The sequence below is a fragment of the Equus asinus genome, chromosome 6 (assembly GCF_041296235.1).
Source record: "Equus asinus isolate D_3611 breed Donkey chromosome 6, EquAss-T2T_v2, whole genome shotgun sequence".
NCBI classification, from domain to species: Eukaryota; Metazoa; Chordata; class Mammalia; order Perissodactyla; family Equidae; genus Equus; species Equus asinus.
Window position 1 is genome coordinate 40,188,058 of NC_091795.1, and position 9,760 is coordinate 40,197,817.

The following is a 9,760-nucleotide window of genomic DNA, read 5'->3' on the forward strand; positions in this document are numbered from 1 at the left end:
ATATCCTTTCCAGCAATTCTACTTCTAGGAATTTAAAAGTAGCTGTACTCACGCGTGAGGATGTTCACACTGCAGTCTCTCTGTAGCAGAGGACAAAAGTACTGAAAACAACTAAAAGTCCATCAATATTGGACTCATAAATTTTGGTAATTGTACTGAATGGAATAGTATGCAAGCATTAAAAGGAATAGAATGGATGTATGAATAAATGGACTGGAAAGTTGAGGGTCAGAGGTCGATTGTGGAACATGTGGAGTACGCTGCTTTTACATGAAATAGAGGATATGCATATAGGTACAAAGAAATCTTTATATAAAATATGCGAGTGAACGTAAGCACTTGGAAAACATCTGGAGAAGCACACAAGGAACTGGGGGAGTTGACTTCAGTTTTCATTGCATGGCCTGCAGTGTTTGAAATCTCAAGGCGGTGACAAGCGTGCGCTCATCTGCATGAGCTGTACTACCGGCCTCCGGCGAAGGAGGGCGCCGTAGCCGCCAGAGTGCTGTTCCCTGATCGGGCTTCTCTGGCAGCCGGCCTGGTGACGTCATCAGGACAGGCGGTGTCGCATGCGCTGTGGTAGGGATTTGGGCGCTGCCTGGTTTGCCACGCAGGTTCTTGTGGTTGGGGGTCTTGTTCTGACACCGAGGGCGCCGGACTGGGGAGTCTGTCAGTCTCGGCGGCAGGGGGGCATCTTGGGGCCCACATGAGCCAATGGCTTCATGCCCGCCGCGGCCAGGTCCACGGACCCCTCTTTTGCGGACCTTCTTCAGCCAAGAGGAAGGGCAGAAACCACGTTCCCGAAAGGTAAGACGCTTTGGCCCCTGGGCGTAGCCCTGCCGCCTCTCGGCTCCTGGGTCTGGGTCTCGTCCACTGGGGTCTCTGCCTGTCACTGTTGAGGCCGCGCGCTTGGCCCCTCCGCCCCTTTCTCGGAGGCATTGACCGTCTGGCTGCTCCGCGTACAGTGGCTGAAACGGACGGTATGAGATGTTCTGATTTCTCCCCGTGCTTTTAAAAGCGAGGCTCTGGCCATTGCTCGGGTCAAGTGCAGAGGGACTGCTTTCTAGGATGGTCTGTCAGTGCTGGGGACGGTACTTAAATATCGAAACTGAGTCCCGCTCAGTTCCTCAAACTGTGTTGTTTGGGCACGGAAAATGTGAGTGATGAGAACCAGGTTTGAGTGAAGAAGGCCTCCGCAACCGCTGAACTGTCTGCGGAAAATGTTGGATTGTGTCGTTGCCGGGAATCACGAAGGGCAGCAGTAGCTGCCTACCGGGTCTCATCTGAGAGCTCTTCCTCTACACGTTCAAACGATTAATTGTGAGACTTTGCTCTTGTGTGCAGTGAGCTCGTTTTTATTCCTTGAGACCTTCCTTTCGTCCAGCTCATACCTCATGAAGTCCCTTTCATTTGACCTCCTGAATATCTTGGAACCTGTCCCCCGACTTCCCTCAGCATCCTCATACGGAATGTGCCTGTTCTTTTGCATGTAGGTCCTGACTAGTGTGCGTGTATCCACTGTCGTTTCCTTCCAATGCATTCTTCACGCAGGAAATCTTTTTAATATGCAAGTTGGAACATTGCTCAGAAACATCACTCAAAAACGTTGTTTTCAGAGTGAAAACGAACTCTTGACCCTGGCCTTGAAGAGTCTGCCTGGTCTAGAATCCTCTCTGCTTCTTCGGCCGGGTCTTGTGCCCCTTTTGCCCTCACTGTCTGTGCTTCAGATTCACTGGGTTGACCTCGGTGAGTTCTCCCTCATCCTGCAGAGGTCAGCTGAAAGATTACTTTTCACTGTAACTCCTAGCACTAAGTGAAGTTCACAGCCCCTTTCCCATCTGATTTTCTTTTAAAATATGAATTTGAAGGTCCGCACGTAATGAATTTGATGACTTCAGTTGTATGAGAACTAAAAATAAACCGTGAAGTGAAAGAACTGAATCTAAACGATTTCCGTCAGCATGTGAGTATCGATGAACCTTAGCATTCAGGACTGGGCTGGCTTATCAGGGCTAGAGAAGGGCTGGCCGTCTGTGGTCTTAGGCCTTGTTTGTGGAGACCTTTGCTCTGTTTGGTTGCCTTGCATCTTTTCAAGATGGGGAACAGGAAGAAGGGGAGAACAGGTGGTTACTAGGTGGGGCTGAAGAAGGGGAGCAGCAAGATGCCAAGCAGAGAGCAGAGGGGACCTGCTGAGTGGGCTGTGAATTCCGTTTTCAAGGAGCCCCGTTGTGCGCAGGGAGACAGTCTAATGTCACATTTGGCTCACAGAAAGTGTATTAATAGGTGGAAAGACTGTCTCCCAGTTGGACAGCGGATAGCTAGGACTTGTGTCCTTGTTCTCAAAGTTCCTATCAAAAAGATAAGAAAAGTTAATTCAGTATTCTTTCAGAAATCTGAATTCACCGTGCAGAACTCTGATTCCCACCCTATCTGACTCCATTTCCCCTTTTTATAGTAATATTTTGTAATATCCCCTTTACTCTCCTGAAGTGAAATTCATATATATACCCAACGTGCTTCCACACTTAAGTTTAAGGGAAAAAATCAGTGTAATGCTCTAACTATAAAATAAAGGAGAAATAAAATAAAGTAATTTAGAATAGAGTAATATGTGTTTACATTTCCATATGTCAATGTTTGGGCATGGCTTCACTAAAAATAAAGGAATTGTCAGTTGCTTGCACCACGAATGCCAAAGCTGCCCATGCTCACTGATCTGGGTGGGTATGTTGCCTTAGTGGCAGGAGTTTCAATGATTGTGAGCTGCGCTAAGTAGATTTCCAAAGAAAACAAAGTACGGTCTTCACTAGGATGATAAGATGGTTTCTATGCTGGACATTCAATGTCCGTGAAAACTGCAAAGAAACCCTTTGTGTTTATGTGTGAAATGGAGTTAGGTTCTAAGGCTTAGATACTTGTGAACAGTTTTTCACCTCTATGGATGTTGAATAAGACTTTGAAAAGTCATCCAGGTGTGAGACCCACTTGTGGGAGTGTTCTGAATTTGGCAAGATGCGTTATACCCATGCCCGTCAGCCACTAAATGCCAGTAAAACCCCTCCCATCCCATCCTCACAACCACAAAAATGCCCCGGATCAGCAAGGTCAGGATTTCAGCATGGAAACTCTGAAAAACTGTGTTTTTGTTTGAAGGAAGAAAGGAATAGGTGGGGAAGGCATTTGACTGACATGAAAAAGGTGAGAAGAGATTCCATGTCTCATCACCCTGCCCGGCACAGCGGGGATTAGTGTCAGGGAGAGCCCACTTTGACTACTGGGAATTTATTTAATTTGTGTCTCGTAGGTCAGGAGTGGGTTTTCACCTACTCTGTCAATTCTTCTGCATCTCTGGACTTAAACATTAGTGAGTTCTTAAAGATAAGCAAATAGTTCTGATTCACATCTGGCAACACCAAACGTGGTCCTGGACACATCATAACTACTTTCCAGTCTTTGTTGAATGAGTGAACTGACGGCCCACCCCCACCCGCATTGGCGGTGCCTGTGAATTTCCTCCTATATTCCTCCTCCTCTCCGCGATTGTCCTCACTCCTCGGTCCCTGCTCCACGGTCTCTGCAAGGGGATCCTGAGGTTCCCCCGGGTCCCTGCTCAGCCCCTTTTCTTCAAGGACATCAGCAGAGAGAAGCAGGAAGACTCTTCAGTCTCCTTTCTTCCGCACAGCCAACATCTTTCCTGTGTGACGTGGTTATAGGAAGCCTCTTCTAGTTCTGTGTGCACTCTTCAGTGTTGGGACTGTTTAAGGCGCCATCAAGGGGGTTGCGAAGCTGCAGGGCCACTCCCAGTGCAGTCCCTGTTCACGCAGTAGAGGTAGGGAGATGAATGACCCCTGCGTGGCAGCGGAATGGGACAAGGTGTCCTGGGTGTTTGAGGGAAGTCACCCAAGGCAAAGCTGCCTCAGTACTTGGCAGTCGAGTGTCAGGCACAGTGGACTGTCAAGTGGCAAATGATGTGTCACAGAAATGCCACAGCAGAAATGCCTAGGAATGGAAAGGAGGGGGAAATGACAACAGACAGGGTTAATCAAGGAAGGCTCCCTAAGCGGTTTGTGACTAAATGAGTTACCTCAGGTTGGCTGTTGTTCCGATAGCTGGAGATGGTAATGATCCTCCAGCTCCAAGTCTGGAAGAAACTGACAGGAGAGATGGTACGCCTTGTTGTAATTAATACAGTCTTCAAACCTTTCACAATGTTCGGTGGAAGACTCAGCATCGTAGCTCTGTCAGATCTTCCTAAGTTAATTTGTAAATTTAACATCATCTCATATCATCTGATTCTAAAGCTCGTATAGAAAAAGAAACTTACATAGCCAGGAAAATTCTGAAAAAAAAAGAGCAGTGGAAGGGGTTCATGTAGCCGTACCAGAAATTAAGCCACATTAGAAGTGTGGCTGGAGCACAAGGGATTTTTAGGGCAGTGAAGCTAATCTGTCTGATACTATAGGGGTAAATACATGTCATGGTACATTGGCCGAAATCTATCAAATATACAACACAGAGTGACGCGTGATGTGAGCTATCAACTTTGATTGATAATGATGTGTTGACGTTCGTTCACTGATCCTAACAAATGGGGCACACTGCTGTGGAACGTTGATGGTGGGGAAGGCTGTGTGGGGTGAAGGAGAGAGGATTAAAGTGAGAACTCTTTACTTTCTGCTCTGTTTTCTATGAAGCTAAAGCTGCTCTGAAAAGTAGTCTATTCGTTTTTTATTTTTGTGTGAGGAAGATTGGCCCTGAGCTAACATCTGTGCCTATCTTTCTCTGTTTCATGTGGGATGCCAGCTAGCGTGGCTCAACAACCGGTACTAGGTCACCACTCTGGATCCAAACCTGCGAAGCCTGGGCTGCTGAAGCAGAGTCTGTGAACTTAACCACTATGCCACTAGGCTGGCCCCCTCTATTACTTTTTTAAAAGATGTGTTGCTGGCACTTGAATAACCAAATAGATCGATGGAACAGAGTACATAAATGAAAGAAATACAGAAAAGAATATTTAGCAGTAAGAGCCATCCTTCATTTATTTAGATATTCTAGGAGTATTTATAAGTGCCTTTTTATAGGCACTCCACTTGGAGCTGGAGGTACAGTGGTGGACAACACTGATGTGGTCCCTGCCTTCTGGGAGTTTACAGTCTGGTTGGGAACCCACATGAAACAAATACAGAAATAACTCTATAGACGTGAGCTTATTTTCTTCCCTCTAATCCCTGGAAGAAAGGATTGTAATGTAGCTCATAACTTCCAGAAGAGTGGAAACTTTCCTCTGAATCACACTGTTTGTTAGCATCACAGGGCTTGAATGAATTGGTGGTATAAGAAAGGATTTTAAGGACACATTTGTTCTTTCTTACCTCATTCTCTCTGACAGAGTTTGGAGAAGAATCTTGCTCCAGAAGAATGTTTTCACCCCTTGGATGTTTCTAGCAAAATCTGAGAGCAGAATGAAGAACTTGGACTGATTATTGATGTAACACACACTCGCCACTAATACAAACCAGAGGTAAATGGAACCCTTAGTGAAAAGACCATCTTTGTTCTTATAGTGTAATAATCATAGTAATTCAGTAGTTATAATGCTGGCCTTCTCTTATGGGTAGTATTTCAAAAAGGGAACCAAGTGGTTTCCTTAATTACACTTTTCTAATTGCTGTCTCAAAAAGAGATCAGAGACTTGAATCGAAATATAATATTTGGCAATAGCCTCTGTACATGCTTGAGAAATACTATAGACTTCCATTTTCTCTCTCTTTATATATATACATACATATACATATATATATATATATATTTTTTTTTTTTTTTTTTGCCTGGGAAGATTCATCCTGAGGTAACATCGTTGCCAACCTTCCTCTTCTTTTGCTTGAGGAAGATGAGCTCTGAGCTAGCATCTGTGCCAATCTTCTGTATTTTGTATGTGGGTCAGTGCCACAGCACGGCTGACAAGTAGTATAGGTCCGAGCCCAGGATTTGAACCCGCGAACCCAGGCCATCAAAGCAGAATGCACCTAGCTTAACCACTACACCACGGGGCCAGCCCCTCTGTTCTATATTTTGAACGTCAAGTCAACTTTTAGTAAGAAAAGTAGTAGCCTAAAAGAAAAGAAAGGAATATCCATGATGTCTTTAGCAGTTATTTTAAATAGTTGTCAGAGCACGTGTAAGCATCTCGGTAGAAGACAGTTCTCTAAATTTTATGCTTTCTTTTCCTGATATCTTTGGACACACCAGGGAAACTCATACGTTCTGTTGGCCTGTGTGGCATTATCAGTGAGAAAGAATTATCCTCCTTCTGACCAGTTCCATGGCCTTGGGAAACAATAACACCTAATGTCTCTTAACATTTGTACAGGCCTACCTCGGAGATCTTGCGGGTTCTGTTCCAGGTCACTGAATAAAGTGAATATCGCAATATAAAGTGAGTGGCACTAATAATTTGGTTTCCCAGTGCATGTAGAAGTTATGTTTGCACGACACTGTAGTCTGTTAAGTTTCAATAGCATTAGGTCTTGAAGAACAGTGTACATACCTTAATTAAATGATACTTTATTGCTATAAATGCTAACCATCATCTGAGCCTTCAGCGAGTTGTAATCGGGTTGCTGATGGGGGTCTTGTAAGAAATGCGGCGTCTGTGAAGCACGGTAGAGCGAAGCACAGTACAGTGAGGTAGGCCTGTACAGCAGCTGCCATTTAAAAAGTGTGTGCACACACGTTAAGGCAGTGAATCCGCACAGCAGGCCTTTGCTGATGAAGTGGGAGTGGTACTAACGTCCCCTCCTGAGTGCTTCCTCTGCACTGAGCCCGGAGCATAGACGGTGACAGTGACTCACTTCACAGATGGTGAAACTGAGGCCCAGAAAAGGAAGAATTGAAACTTGAACTCGGGTATTCCTTTTGCTTTTGTTTTTGATGTGGTAAAATATACATAATGTTTATCATTTTAACCATTCATAAGTGTACAATTCAGTGGCATTAAGTGCATTCATGATGTTGTGCAGCCGTCACCACTGCCTGTAACCACAAGTTCCATCATCCTGAACAAAAGCTCTGTAACTATTACAAAATAACAGCCCCATTTCCCCTCCCTCAGCCCCTGGTGACCTCTATTCTACTTCTTGTCTTCATGAATTTGCCTGTTCTGGGTACCTCACATTAGCGGAATCATGCAATATTTTTCCTTCTGTGTCTGGCTGATTTCGCTGAACATAATGTTTTCAGGATTCATCCATGTTACAGCATGTAACAAAATGTCTTTCCTTTTTATGGCCAAATAACATTCCACTGTGTATACATACCTCATTGTGTTTATCCATTCATCTGTTGATGGACAGCTGGGTTGTTTCCACCTTGTGGCTCTTATGCATCATGCTGCTGTGAACACTGTGTACAAATATTTGTTCAGATCTTTGCTTTCAATTCTGTTAGATGTATAGGTAGGAGTAGAGATGTTGGATCACAAAGGAGTTGTATGTCTATCCTTTGGAAAGTGCCAACAACTTTTCCACAGTGTCATCCTCTTTTTAAACAATTACCACAAATTTTGAAGTTATACAGGAGCAGACCTAATGCTGTGGTGTTCGTGGACCACCCATGAACTCATCCAGCTTGAATATTTATCAGCTTATGGCTGTCGTGTTTCCTCTCTACCCCTACGTGTTTCACCGTATTCCATAGTTTTTTGAAGCAGATGCCCAATATCATATAATTTCACCTGTCCATTTTTGGTATGTATATTTAAAGTGTCAGACTATTGTTCCTTAATATCCTCCTTTATTATTAAATATCCAGTCAGTTCTCAAATTCTCAGGTGCCTCCTAAATGTCATAGAAATTGTTTTTAGGGGTTTGAGTTAGGTCTAACTTAGGTCCACACTTTGCATTTCATTGTTAGGTTTCTGACATCTTATTTAATCTATGGGTTCTCCCCCCATGTGTCTCTCACCTTCTTTTTATTTTCCTCTCGAATTTGACTCTTTGAAGAAACCAGGTCTGAAGACGACATTACAGATAATACAAGAGTGAATGAACACAATGGATAATGCCTTAATAGAAATAAGAAAAGGAGGAAGTTTTAAAAAATATATAAGAAGAGAAAAAGAATTCTAGAGAAATGCCAAATATTAGAGACAAGCGACACAGTCAGGGCAGTTATGAAGAGTAATTCAAACATAATGTAAGAATTTAGTGTACCGTAAGAGTGACACTTCAAATCAGTGGGACCCATTAGTCAGTAAATTGTGATACATCCGTGTTGGGGTGTAAATCATTTCTCTGGAAGGATCCACAGCATCGCAAAAGTAAATGTGTCTAAGGGAGGAAGGAATTGGGTGGGTGGGGAACTTGGGGAGAAGGGTGAATTTCCATTGAATCCCCTTTTGTACCTTTCTCACGTTCTCTCCTGTGAATCTATTACCTCTGAGGTCTGCCTGCCTGAGTTGAAACCCCAGCTCCCCCAGTTGCTGACTCTTCACCTTGGGCCAATTCTTGACACTCTCCAAGCCTGTCTCCTTATCTGTGAAATGGAATTGATGACCCAAGGGGTGCTTCCTAACACAATATAAATTCTCAATAAATGTAAATTACTAGGGGAAACAACCTAAATGTCCATGAACTGAGGAAAGGATAAACAAGTGTGGTGGATCCATACAATAGAATATTTTACAGTCCTAAAAAAGAATGAAAGACTGACACATACTACAACATGGATGAACTTTGAAAACATTCTGCTAAGTGAAAGAAGCCAGACACAAAGGTCACATATTGTGGTGTATTTCATATGTATGAAATGTCTAGAAAAGACAAGTCCATAGAGACAGAAAACAGCTGAGTAGTTGCCTGGGGCTGGAGAGAAGAGGGAATGAGGAGCAGCCTCTAATGGTTAGGGGGGTTTCTTTTAGGGGTGATGAAAATGTGATGTGTTAGATAATGCTGGTGGTTGCCTGTGCTTGTGAATGTACTAAATGCCACTGAATTTACAATTTCAAAAGATGGATTTCTATGGTATGTGAATTATATCTCAATAAAAATAATTTTAGAAATGTAAATTACCAATTTTCCCATGATAATTATCTGCTATCCCCTTCTCTCCCCCACCCCCCACAGCATTCCCTGTTATGCCCCCCCTCCCCTGGCTCACCCCCTCCAGGTGCCCTACAAGCCTCCCAAGATGCGACTCTGGACCCTTGGGCACATACGTCCTGCCCTCGTGGAGCAGCGACCCAGTGCTCACGTGCTCCCACCGCTCTCCTGCCCTGTGATCGACGCTTCCAGTGGATTTTTCTTGTGTGCTTTTGGATGATGGCGATGTTTAGAGAGGGCAGAAACAGACCAGGTGGATTGCGGAGGCCCTGGCAGGCGCCTCAAGTTAATGTTTATGAAGAGATGTTTTTCCAAAGAAAATATACAGGTGACCAACAGGCTTATGAAAAGATGTTCAACGTGACTAGTTTTTAGGGAAATGCATTCAAAACTAAAATGAGTTATCACCTCCTCCCCATCAGAAAGGCTATTATTAAAAAAACAAGAAATAGCAAGTGTTGGAAGGGTGTGCAGACAAGGGAACACTTGTATAGTGCTGGTCAGAATGTTAACTGGTACAGCCACTATGGAAAGCAGTATGGAGATTCCTCAAAAAAGTAAAAATAAGACTACCATATGATCTAGCTATTCCACTTCTGGGTATTTATCCAAAGAACACGGAAACACGCTAATGGGAAAAGATATATGTGCCCCTGTGTTCG

General features: G+C 43.9%; 1 long non-coding RNA gene across 1 annotated transcript; it reads left to right on the forward strand.

Annotated features, from left to right (window-relative positions):
• The first annotated feature begins 535 nt into the window (after nt 1-535).
• On the forward strand, nt 536-9,066 carry LOC139045502 (uncharacterized). Its single transcript, XR_011503930.1, has 3 exons — nt 536-807; nt 5,390-5,521; nt 6,371-9,066. It is a non-coding gene; the product is annotated as an uncharacterized lncRNA (long non-coding RNA).
• The last annotated feature ends 694 nt before the right edge of the window (nt 9,067-9,760 follow it).